At 47.8% G+C, this 12,308-nt stretch overlaps 1 protein-coding gene across 2 annotated transcripts in view; it reads right to left on the reverse strand.

Moving 5' to 3' along the window:
- The window catches only part of GPAM (glycerol-3-phosphate acyltransferase, mitochondrial), a 58,159-nt gene extending 46,187 nt beyond the window's left edge, over positions 1-11,972 (reverse strand). The window contains exon 1 of one of the 2 annotated variants that reach the window (XM_032312441.1): positions 11,763-11,972. The gene's annotated coding sequence lies outside the window, so the exon portion shown is untranslated. Of the gene's footprint in view, positions 1-11,753 lie in introns of both variants that reach the window. The other variant, XM_032312440.1, reaches the window with a different exon arrangement.
- Between the last annotated feature and the right edge of the window lie 336 nt (positions 11,973-12,308).

A 12,308-nucleotide genomic window follows, 5' to 3' on the forward strand; every position in this document is an offset into this window, starting at 1 on the left:
GTCACTTTCTTCTGTGCCATCCTATTTTATTTTGTTTATAGCATTTATCACTATCTGATAATAATCTGTGATTCATTTTCTTTATGTTTCCTCTCTTCCCCCATTAGAATGTAAGCTCTAGTAGAGCCCGGACCTTCTAAGTCAATCTCTGTCATGGCCATGCCCCCCCACCCCACCATCCTACCCTGTCCTCCCCCTCCTCCTGCCCTCCAACGCCAGTTTAGCCCACAGAAACCACTAGATAAACATTTGTGGGCCAAATGAATGCTCAGGGATAACATTTGCTCTGTGCCAGACACAAATGCTTATCTCACTGAATTCTCACACCACCCCTCCATGGTAGGTATTTATCAATTATCCCTATGGTACATATTAGGTTTTGGAGAGGTTCTGCCAGTGTTTCCAATGTTAAAACTAGCTTGTTACAAGCTAGCAAGTAACCAAGACCTGATTTGAACCTAGGCATGTTTGACTCCAACACTCATACTCTAAATCAGGAATCAGACACTCTTTCTATAAAGGGCCAGCTAGTAAATGCTTAAGGCTTTGGGGGCCATGTGGTCCCTGTCACAACTATGCAACTCACAATCCCACAGTAGCATGAGAACAGATATAGACAGTACATAAACAAATGGATGTGGCTGTGTGCCAATAAAACTTTATTTGCAAAACAAATGGTTGGCAGGATTTGGCCCAGATCCCTCCTTTTTTTTTTTTTTTTTAAGATTTTATTTATTTATTTGACAGACAGAGATCACAGGTAGGCAGAGAGGCAGCCAGAGAGAGAGGAAGGGAAGCAGGCCCCCTGCTGAGCAGAGAGCCTGATGCGGGGCTCGATCCCAGGACTCTGGGACCATGACCTGAGCCGAAGGCAGAGGCTTTCACCCACTGAGCCACCCAGGTGCCCCCAGATCCCTCGTTTAATTCATAATTTGATGATACGCTATGCCAGAAGGGGGTTAAACAAAAGAGGAGGGGAATAAAAGGCAAACATTAAAATATGTGCTCTGTGCCACTGATAGCTCTTTAGATAAGAAAGATGGCCATTTTCAGGTAAGTTTTAACTTACATAGAAAAAGATAGAGTAAGAGATAGAGTTCTGATAGGAAATCGGACTCTACTAATTCAACCTCTTAACTGAACTATGACCATCATTTAAGAGTACAGTACAAACTAATTCAATTAAGTTATTCCATTTTTACCAAGGTTCCATTCACATGTAGTTATACCTGATTTTGCATCATATGAATTAGACGTGATGCCAGTGTCTGAACAGAACCACATAACCTCCCACTGCAAGCAAGCCCCCAAATGGTCAATATTGAAGGACCAAGTGTAAGAAAGCCACTCTGTTAAAATTCTTCCTCTTTCAACAGTGAGCCTAAAACCTTCAGTCTTTTCCTTCTCAAGCAAGCTTACGGTTGTTGGCAAGAGGTGAAAGATACGCTATGAATCACAGCTCGGAGCCAGGCCAGGGCAATCTCTTGTACTTTACTGGGAAGGGGAACACAATTTGTGCTCAGTTATATTACGGTCATTCATAGCAGCTCTTGAGACTGAATGTCCCCATTAAAGGAAAAGATCAGCCCACCAGTGCCTTGGGCCTGGGCTGGGAGGTAAGGGCTGACCTTTGAGAAGGTGGGAGAAGGAGGGACAAAGGCCGTAGTTTCTGTAGTGGTGGGCTCTACAGAAGGACAGGCTGGTGTGGCCGGGGAGTTTTGGGGGTGCTAAGCCTCCTCTCACACTCTGCTTTTCTCTCGGGCAACCCTAGGTCATCACAAACCCATTAGACAAATATTCATTCTCTCTTACCTAGAAAAAAGTTTCCCTCCTGGAACAGCACATAGTGCTTAAATTAACAGGCACATTTTCCCCAATCTGTATGTAATTTTCCAAACATGGGCTTTAAATATTTGGGCAGGCGACAAAAATTCAAACTTTAGGTGGTCTCCTGGACCTTCTCCTAAGACCCTCTGTGCACGTTCTAGTAAAACCCAGTGTTAGCAAGAACACTGCTACATCAGTTTCGCCAGGTCCCTGACTTTCCTATCTGATCAGGCTCAGCACCCTCCAGCAGCCTACAGGTCTTGCCTGACCACCCTGGCCTGTCTTCGGTGAAGAATCCGGTTAGGTCGGTTGAGTCAGAGTCCCCCTTACCCTTGCTGTTGCCGCTTAGTACTTTTCCATCTGCTGACCCCTCCCCTCTCCCTGCCAGTGCTGTATTTGGAGATAAGCCCAGTCTGTCCTACCCACTGTAAAAAGCCCCATCGTGATGGTCCTCATGCCTCTGGGGAGTCCTGAAGAATCTGCCTGACCATGTTTACAGGTGTCAGTGAGTATTTCATTTCTTTAACACAGGAAAGCAGCCCCACCATGGCAGAACCAGCATGTGAAGGAGAATCTAGAGATGCAAGACCTCCCCCAGCTCTGCCAGTAACCTGGGCGCCCTTCCCTTCGCTTCCCCTTCTGAGCCTGTTTTCTCATGAGCAATGGAACAAGTCAATCTCATATCTACGTTTTCAACCACCCAAATCCCTCTTTTTGTTGTCTAATACCTGTCCTAGTTATTATTATTTATAGTTACTATTTAAGATGATACCTATTTTCAATCAAAGTGGATTTCTATTGAGCACTTAATATTTACCAGGACTGTACCGTATACTGTCCACATCTTCTAGCATTTCATTCTCACAACCTCCCTGTGAAAAGGGACCCCTGTGATTGCAGACTTCTCAGATACAACAGCTGAGGTTCCAAGTAATAACATAAATGTCCCAAGGTGAAACAGAGAGGAAGCGACAGAGCTAGGCTTTGAGCATGAACCATTTTTTTCCCCAAGAATTACACTGTCTGCATGTTCCCCAGAGCCCCTGGTCAGGATCTGACTGGAAAGGAAAATACAGATTCCAACTCCATTGCCCTGAAATCCTATGATGCCTCTCGCCATGTCAGCTACCAAACACCAACATGTTTTCCCTGGAGGAGATGGTGCAGGAGCTCCCACAGAAGACAATGCATGGTCTTTGCCCTTGAGACACTCAGAACCCATGCTAAAACCCATGGCCCAACCAATGGCCCCAGAGAGGCAGTGCTGATAACTCATAGAGCAGGAGCTCCCTCTTCCTTGGATCCTTATTGTCATCAGGCAAAGCAAACATGAAACAATGGCCTCTGCAAATCTTGGTGATTCTCCAGACTCTGAAGACTCTTTTTCTTCCCTAGAGAGAGGCAACTCCTTCAAAAATGGACCAAGTTAATAATCTGGTGATAGAAGAGACTGCAGTGAGGGGGCTCTCCTTGAAACAAACAGTTGGAGATTTTTTTTTTTAAGATTTTATTTATTTATCTGACAGACAGAGATCACTGGTAGGCAGAGAAGCAGGCAGAGAGAGAGAGGAGGAAGCAGGCTCCCTCCTCTGAACTGAAAGCCCAGTGCAGGGCTGAGAGCCCGGTGCGGGGCTCGATCCCAGGACCCTGGGATCATGACCTGAGCCACCCAGGTGCCCCCCAGTTTGAGATTTTTTAAAGAAGACATATCAGTACTGGACTGACTGGGGAGAGGGGAGGCAGCATGTGGTCGGTGAAGGGTAGATGTCTAGAGATGGCAGAGCAAGGCTGATAAAGTTAATGTTTTGTGCAGATCTGATTCTCTCAGGGGTGGGTAAGAAAGGAGAATGAATTTAATTATTGGATGTCTACTATGATCTAAGGTCCTTTATATACACTAAGCATTAGGTCCTGACAACCGTGGGTAAAGTTGATGTTTTAGAGATGAGGCTAGTAAGAATCCAAAGAGAGATTCTCTTTTTTCATTCTATCTCAATGCCTAGCTTCTTACTCAGATTTTTGTAAAGTAGACGGCACTTACTCAGTGGAATATCTATAAAAAATATTTAGGCTACAAAACCAAATATAGTGCCTAGTATACAGTAGGTGCTCAATAAAACAGGAGAGATTAACAACTCAATGTGGTTTCTCAAACCCAATCCAATTGGGTCAATCTAATCCAATAGTTCTCAACTGGGGATAATTCTGCCCCCAGGAAGACATTTGGAAATGTCTAGAGATACTTTCAGTCATCACAAAAGAGGGGAAGAGTACTACTGGAAACCAGTAGGTAGAAGCCAGGATGCTCCTAAGCATCCTACAATGCAGAGGACAGCCAGCCCCACAACAAAAATGATCTGGCCCACAATGTCAATAGGGTCAAGCTTAGAAATTCTGATCTAATCCAACGTGTTTTACAGATGAGGAAACTATGACCCAGAGAGAAGGATGACCTGCCCAGGACCATACAATGGATTGATGGCAATGCCATGATGAGAAACACACTTAAGCCTTCTACGTTGTTCTTGCCAGACCTCAAGTTGCTGACCAACAAGAGGGCTGCCCGTTACAAGTGGGAGGAGTTCAGTGGAAACGACTGTGTTGGCCAAAGAGTCCAGGCAAACCAAATACAAGTAAGTGGACCAAGCCTGCTGCTCCCAAGTCTGGATGACACCCTGAATAAGCAGCCGGGGAAGGTTCCAGAAAACTTGGGACCAATGGGAGGGCAGAGTGCTCACTAGAGGCCTTAGTTGCCCATCAGTTTTGCTCCCCCTTTTTCCTCTTCTTAGGGTTGCAAACCAAAACATAATTATCAAGTCAAAAAAAATTTTTCTTCTAATAATTAAATAGGCAAGTGAAAAATATGAGTGATTAAGTGGTCACATTAGGTCAAGGTAGAAACTGCCAGAAACTGATTCTTTCCAAAAGATAAGAGTCATTTGTATTATTGTTTCCACCAACAATAATTTTTTGGCATCTTACCTGCCAAGAGATGGGGTAGGTCCCAGGGGACCTCGGCAGAAGGAGAAGAGCGTGTTCACCAATAACACACACAAGACACATCCTTGACCTCAAGAAGGACTCAGTCCAAACATCAGAGTCTCCCTTTGATTGGCCATCGCAGAGCAAAACCAACATTGCAGAGTGGTAAAAGAAAACCCTCCTTATAGCTAAATTATCTAAGCCCGGCATGAATCGCTTATATTAAATAATCTTTTTTTAAAGATTTATTTATTTACTTGAGAGAGAGAGTGCACAAACAGGAGGGCCAAAGGAAGAGGGAAAGAGAATCTCAAGCAGACTCCATGCTCAGCACAGAGCCCAACACGGGGCTCAGTCTCAGAACCCTGAGGTCATGACCTGAGCCAAAACCAAGAGGTGGTGTCCAACCAAGGTTGGTGCCACCTCAGTGTCCCTTAAATAACTTTTAATATAGAAACATTCAACCATGGCCCAAGAATTTGGACTTTACCACATATGTTATTGGGATTTGGTTTGCCTGATGGGCATTTTCTTCTATCCATCAAGCTTTTGTGGGGACTTCCAATGCCCTGGACCATATCTTCAATGGTGGGATAACCAGAGGCAGTATGGAACTTCATTTAGCTAGACAAGACCATTCGACCTCAAGATTTCCTAACCTCATGAGATAGAGGGACAGCCCCTGAAAGGCTGTTCTGGGTGAGGGTACTTGTATCTTTTCTAGCAGTTTCTAAGCTGCAGCTCAGTGGAAGCTGGAGATCTGGGTTAACACAAGATCAACTTTTATCTTGCAATTTCAATGAAAAATTAAACACCCTGATAACACTGAGTATGAATTGCTTTTATTTCCATTGCAATTGCTTTCTGAGACAGATAATTCCCCTTTAGATTTTCATGAGTTTGGCCCAGAAATTGGATACTCAAGGCATTAAACATACAGCAGCCTGTGACGCCAAATAAACAGGAGTGTCTATTTAAGGATCTGGCCGCCACGGCCAGCTAAGTGTCTCCGGGAAATGAGTAGAATTTGAATACATCAGCTTGGCCAGTTGGCTACAGACTGAGAAATCAGACACGAAGAAAGACATGCCAGGGGCTCCCACTTGGGTTTGGACATAGGTGTTAACCTTGATGACAAGCAGTTTGTTGGACAATGCTTCCCAGACTTTGAACTATCACTGTGCAGTAAACAATGGATGCTATTTTTTCTGCCCAGTCATAATATGAAAATTAAATGCAACATAAATTGATAACCTACAAACATCATCATCTCATAAGAAAGAATGTCTCAATATCTCAACAAACAGGAGGGATAGACTCTCAGAAGGAAAGCAGGTTCCTCCAAGGAAATACACACAGCTGTATTAAAGACTGGCTACTTTGTCCTTAGTTCTTAGAAAAACATCATAAACCAGCACTGGTCTGCAGTCTGGAACATGGCTACTGCGAGTAGCCACTGGCGTTGCTGGGAGAAGAATTAGGTTTGAGACCCAGGATTGAACAGGGAAGGTATTGCAGGACAAGGACAAGAAGAGGTGAGGGGTAGGGTTGCAGGGATAGAACTTGCCCCTAGAATAAGCCTCTCTGCTCTATGATAGCAATCTCCACGTGGTAATGCTACCCTAAATTATTTGTTTAATTACCCATCTCTTCCACTGGGCTTTGAGTTCCTTGAGAGCAGGGGTTGTGCCTCGTTACCCTGAGTCACGGAGCTAATTAGTTGTGGGGCAGGGGTGACGGTGTAGGAAAAGGGCATTCCAAGGAGCAATGGCAAAGCACTAGGAACACAGAGTGCTGCTTCGTGAACTTAGACAATGTGACGAGTAGAGGGCACATTTTCTATCGTCTAACCATGCATGCTGTTTCTGGCTGGTGCAATGGATGGAGAGCCTCACCTCCATCCTACCAGCAGGCTCACCCTGGGCATCATCCCACAAGATCATTAAAATGAGCCCCAAGGGGAGTGCAATGGGGGTTAGGACTGCTACCGCCCCGGGGAGATGCCAGGGGACCGATGAGTGAAGGCTCAGCACCTCTCTTGTGTCCCTGAACTGTCTGGGCCAGACTGGGGCTGGGTGTGGAGCAGCCAATCTCCTGCCCACCTGCTGCTTGATCCCCCTGGTTTTCCCATTGCCAAGTCAGAGAAGAGCTTTCGGTCCCAAGGCTTTCCATTTTCCCAGGTCCCTGTTCCCCACAGTCACTTATAATTTGGAATTGACAAAAAGCAAACATCATCTGCGCTGTTACCAAGCAGCCCTCTGGTTAAATTCTACAGCAACCACTCCTCTCCACAGAAGAAGTCACAGGGAAATGATGTTGCTTTCTGTGAAAACTCATTTTGGGTCCTTGTTTTTTTGTTGTTGTTGTTGTTATTTATTATTATTGTTGTTGTTTTAGCCGATTTGATTTCTGGCAAGAGGTTAAAGCTCAATGCACAGAGCCAGCTGCAGCTAAACTTCCTGCCAGACCTATAGGGCGGGTTGGAGGTCAAATGCAAAGCTCATGAAGCAAGTGCATTGAGGCAAGGAGAGCATTGGGGAGCTGGGGAGCTGGGGAGGGGAGAGGGCTCCTGCTTGAGGGCTCAGGAGTCATGGAGGATTTCATTACCACTGGCTCAGCATGGCAGCTTGGAGCCCCATTATACATCTGAAGTGCTGCTCATGGCCAGAGAACCCAGCTTCACCTTGGTAAGATCAGCAAGACTGCAGGTTCTGGGAACTGAATGGGCAGGGTGTGCTTTCCATTGCAAATATGCTGCCACTTTCCTTTTATGACCCACTGGGGAGGATTTGCCTCAGGGTACAACTTGCTACTCAGTCTCTTTGGAAATGCTCTTGGGGTAATGTATCATTTATTGTACAGCATTTTTGTTCCTTTCTCAATATCCATCCAATCCTCTCTGACCAACCCCACCACCACCAAAGAAAGGTTTTCAAATCCTGAGTTCATTTGAAGACAGTGGTATGCTTTGAAGGATCAATCCTATAGCCTGTCTTCCCGCCATTATTGCTCCCTTAGGCATCACTGGCTAAAACACTGATGTCCCTGGGAGGTCCTACTAAGCATTATGACCAGCAAACAGTTGGTAGGGATTGGCTAACAGACAGCTGAAGGCAAGAGTATGGCCCCTGGTAAGGAAGAGGAGATAGAAAGTTGATATGCCCCTGGAGAACAAGGGGACAGGGTCCTCCATGGGGAAGGTGGGAGAGAATTAAAGAACATTCTTTCAGGAGCCTGAGACTGATCATTTCTTCTCATCATTCTTGGCAAGCTTAGACTTTCCATCACCTCCCAGTTTCTGGCTTTGTCTGGAAAAAATGCTAACCAGCTCCTCACAAGGGCTGTCACTAAAACCCTGGCCGGAAAGCTTACAAATGACACTATGTGCAATGCAAAAGGAACATGGTGCTCCTGGGGGTAGGCTGTGTGGGTGGGGGAAGGGGGCCGCCTTGGGAGCACTCATGGGCAGCCAAGGAAGATGATGGGCCCTTCCCCAAATCCTCAACTCACAGCTCTCCCTCCCAGCCTGCCTGTGGTTGCGATCTCACCATCAGAGAGGATGGCCGCAGGAGGGTTAATCATCCAAGCTGGACATGTAGGAACCTGGAGGGCAAAGACACAGAGAATCTGTTTTCTGTTCCTGGGAAGGGGCTGAGGGATTTCCATCTAGAAGGAGTGACCCCCAGGGAGCAAGGATATTGAGTCGTGGCTGGGGAGTGGAAGGAGGTGCTAGAGAAAGAGACTTCCAGGAGACAGAATCAGCCAAGTCTTCCTCCTGGCCTCCTTGAGTTTAGACTCAGACTCTCTCCATCCAAGGAGACGGCTGGGTAGAAGAGCACTGGACAGGGAGTTAGGAGAGTCTCTTTTAATCTGACTCTATCTTGCTGTGGATCAAGGGAATTTTAAATACTGGATAGGGGCAACTCGGCCTGAGGAATCATTCAGTCCACCCCCATCACACACACTTGAGACTCACAGCCTCTGAGTCCCAGAGACTTGCCGGAAGTTGGCCAGGGCCACACATACTGAGCACCTACTACATTCTGGAGGCATGAGAGGTGCTCATATGCTACTGATCCATCAGAGAAGTCTTTCGTGACTAGCTCGCCACCCCCATCTAAATGAGGTCCTTTGTTCTTTTTCTCACCACAAAGGGAACTAATTATTTGTGTGATTTTTTTTTTTTTAATGCCTATTGCCCCCAATCCGACTGTAACTTCCACAAGGGAACGGAGCTGCTGCTGCCTGATTCTCTACTGTATCCCAGTGCCTCACAGCTGGCAGGCACACACCCACATCCAATGAACACAGAATCTCTACTCCCCAAGTAACTCCAAGAGAGACACATTACACCCTTTTTCCAGGTGAGGAAGACTAGAACTTAGACAACACAAATAACAAGTGGAAAAAGCGAAATTCAGCAGTAAATGACACTCCCAATGCCTTACTACTCTCCTAACAAAGGTTTTCAGACTTTGTAGATCCGCCTAGGCTGGGGACCTTGGTTGAGGCTTTTTTGGCTGTGATGTTCTTGGACCAGATGCCCCCAAACCAGTCCCTGGTCTTGTCAAGCCCCATGTTTGACCGTGGTCCAGGCAGGGAAGACGATGCTGAGGACCACACCGCAGTGAGGGGATCCGCACTCAGCAACTGGGAAGGCAGACAGTGGAGCAGGACTATCGGCCTGACGGGAATTTCAGAGGGGATCCAGTGAGTTCAAAGCTAAGTGCTTGTGAAAGCCCCTGGTGTGTGGGAAGGGCGCCGGCTTTGAGGCCAGATACACCCAGAATTGAGTTTCAGCTCTCGCACTTACCAGCTTGGGCAAGCTGGTTCTCCCAGCCTTAGTCTGTTCCTCGAAGACACAGGATGATCCTGACCCCCTCCCTCACGAATGAGATCTGGCAGGGAGAGCCCTCAGGACAACATCTGATGGACTCCGAGCGTCCAGCCATGATGGTTTCCTGAAGAACCCCCTTCAAGGCTGGCCAAATTCCTGATCTGGAGTCCCTCTCAGTCTCCAGGATGGAGCCCAGAAGGGGTTAAACGTGGCTACAAAGGTAGGCAAGAGACTGACGGGGAAAGCCGATCCTGACAGAGAGGACAGAGCTCCTGTTCAGGGTCTGTGACCACTTACCCCCACATCCTCAAAGCCTTGCCCACAACCTGCGCTGTGGCTCCTGTGCTGTCCTCTCAGTGGAGGGAACGGTTCAGCAGAGCTGATGGGAGCATTGCCTCGTGCTCTGCTCATTCCCCTGACACTAGGCATTTGTTTCTCATGGACTCACTCAGAACCAGACTGGCATGCGGCAAAGGTGTGGAAGCACGGGTTCTGAAGCCCACCATTTACCCGGTGAACTTGTTTCTTAATCCAGCTCTCCCATCTGTGAAATGGGTTGACGGTCACCCCACAGGCGTGTTATGAGAACTGAGTCAACAAGTGTAAAACCCCTGGCTTCACAGAGCTGCCGGTGTAGGGGAGGCCATGGACGAGGACACAAACGATCGTAAGACAATGATCGTTCCCTAACCTAGTACCAGAGGAAGAACCTTTACTCAAAGACCCAACTCACGTGTTGACCTGGCCAGAGCAAGGGGCAGGGGAGGGGGGAAAGTGTGCCAAGCGGAAAGGAGAGCATGAAATAAGAACACCATGGCGGGTGCGAAGAACGAGTCCCCATGTGGTGGGACAGGGAGGGAGAAGGGGAGAGGGGAAGTCCCACGCCATCCAGACGATGGCAAAGGGCGGAGGTGTTCCCAAAGGAGCAGGAAAGAAATCAGGTCCAAGAGGTACAGCCCCCCTGCTCTGAGCTTGTCCCCCCTCTTGTCATGTCCCTTAAAATTTTGAGAGGGAAGCAGGATTTACTCTGATGAACTCCTCTGACCATTACTCTGAAGAGTGGCAGGAAATCCAGTGGGGGGCCTGGGCAGAGAAAATTCCTGGGGGTTGGCAGAGTCCTCAGCAGGAAGAAGGGCTCTCCACCTCCTGGAGAAGCTTTGGGGGCAAAGAGATGCCAACATTCCATCCCACTGAAGCCAGCAACGCACAAACAACCTGGATACAGCCAGTTCAGAATTAAGATATCCCGAATGGAAGCCTCGGGTGGTTAAAAGAACTGCCAGGACTAGAGAGAGGGGATGCAGTCATCTAACATGTGGAGGGAAAAACCAGTTTTAATACCAATTTACCCTAAAAGCCTTTTTTTTTTCTATTTAATGGCAAAATAAAATGTTTTTCTTGTTTTGCATCGTCTCCTCCCCTCCTTGGCCAGAGAGGATGCTCCTGTCCTCATCCTCGTCCTAGGTCTCTAAACCCCTGCTGGCACCCCATGGAGCCCAGCCTGCATGGGTAGCAGGGGAAGTCCTCAGACTTGTCCTCTACCCGCCCAACTGAGGTGGGGGCATCGAGTGGATGAGAACAGACTGTGCACAGCACACAGAGATCTTTGCAAGGTGGGAAAGAAATTCTCATAAATGCGGGGCTCGGCCCCACTCTGCCCCTCTCTGCGGTCAGCATCACGAGGACTGGCGCGCCATGTCCCATTTGCAAACCAGATCGGGTAAGTTTCAAGCTAAAGCAACTGGATTGCTCACACAGCGTCCAAAACCCTGTCAGGACTTTGGGGTTCTGAGCCAGTGGGGAGGATGATGGACATGCCAAGGGGACAGACCTCAGGAAGGGCTTCATGGAGCAAAAGCGCTCAGATGTCAATGAGACCTGGTGATCGCGCTCACAGCTCTCTCCAGCTGCAAATAACTCACCCCTTGGTCTTGCCTTTCTGTAGAATTCCAAGATTCTGAGGTTTTTTTCTTGCACTTCCTTTTTCCACTTTCTCCACCTCTCCTGCTTTCTACTCTGAGCCCCAGAGCTCCAACCGTATCCCCATTTAGAGTGTCATGGCATCCTAGGAAGTTAGGTGCGCCCCCACCCCGCCAAAATAAATTACCTTTAATACCTGTATCCTTGACTCTGTAGTGTTTGAAGAATTATGTTCAACCAGCTGATGTGCAAAGCTGATGGAAACTTTTCGGAAGACAGCCCCTGTGTGTGGCGGCGTCTGGCTGTCTGTTTGTACTGCTGGAGGCCGAAGGACTTTGAGTGCTCGAGAGTAACCTCAGAAAAAGTCCCCAGGCTGCAGCAAACCCTCCCAGCACAGTTCTGAAACACCAGAGGAGGAGGAAGCCTCTTTAATCAAATAATAACCAGCCTGAGATAAGGCTTTCGAGGCCGAACAGGGCCAACCAATCGCCTGCTTCTTTCAGACCGCAAGGGCAAACAGACCCGGGCTTTTGGAGTGAGTTTCAGGGCTCGTTATAATTTAATGATGCTGTAAGTGGTGTCTTCTTGGCTTTGCCTGGTGGGGATTTTCTAAGTAGGGAGCTCAGAGGCTCATTCTCGGTGGAGGAGCCTGACCCGGCAGAGGGGGGAGGGGCGGCGGGGGAGGGGGGACAGGAGGGGCGGGGGGGGGCAGGGGGGGGCTAGCCCTGCAGCTGAGTATCCT

Source organism: Mustela erminea, chromosome 14 (genome assembly GCF_009829155.1).
Source record: "Mustela erminea isolate mMusErm1 chromosome 14, mMusErm1.Pri, whole genome shotgun sequence".
Classification (NCBI taxonomy): Eukaryota; Metazoa; Chordata; class Mammalia; order Carnivora; family Mustelidae; genus Mustela; species Mustela erminea.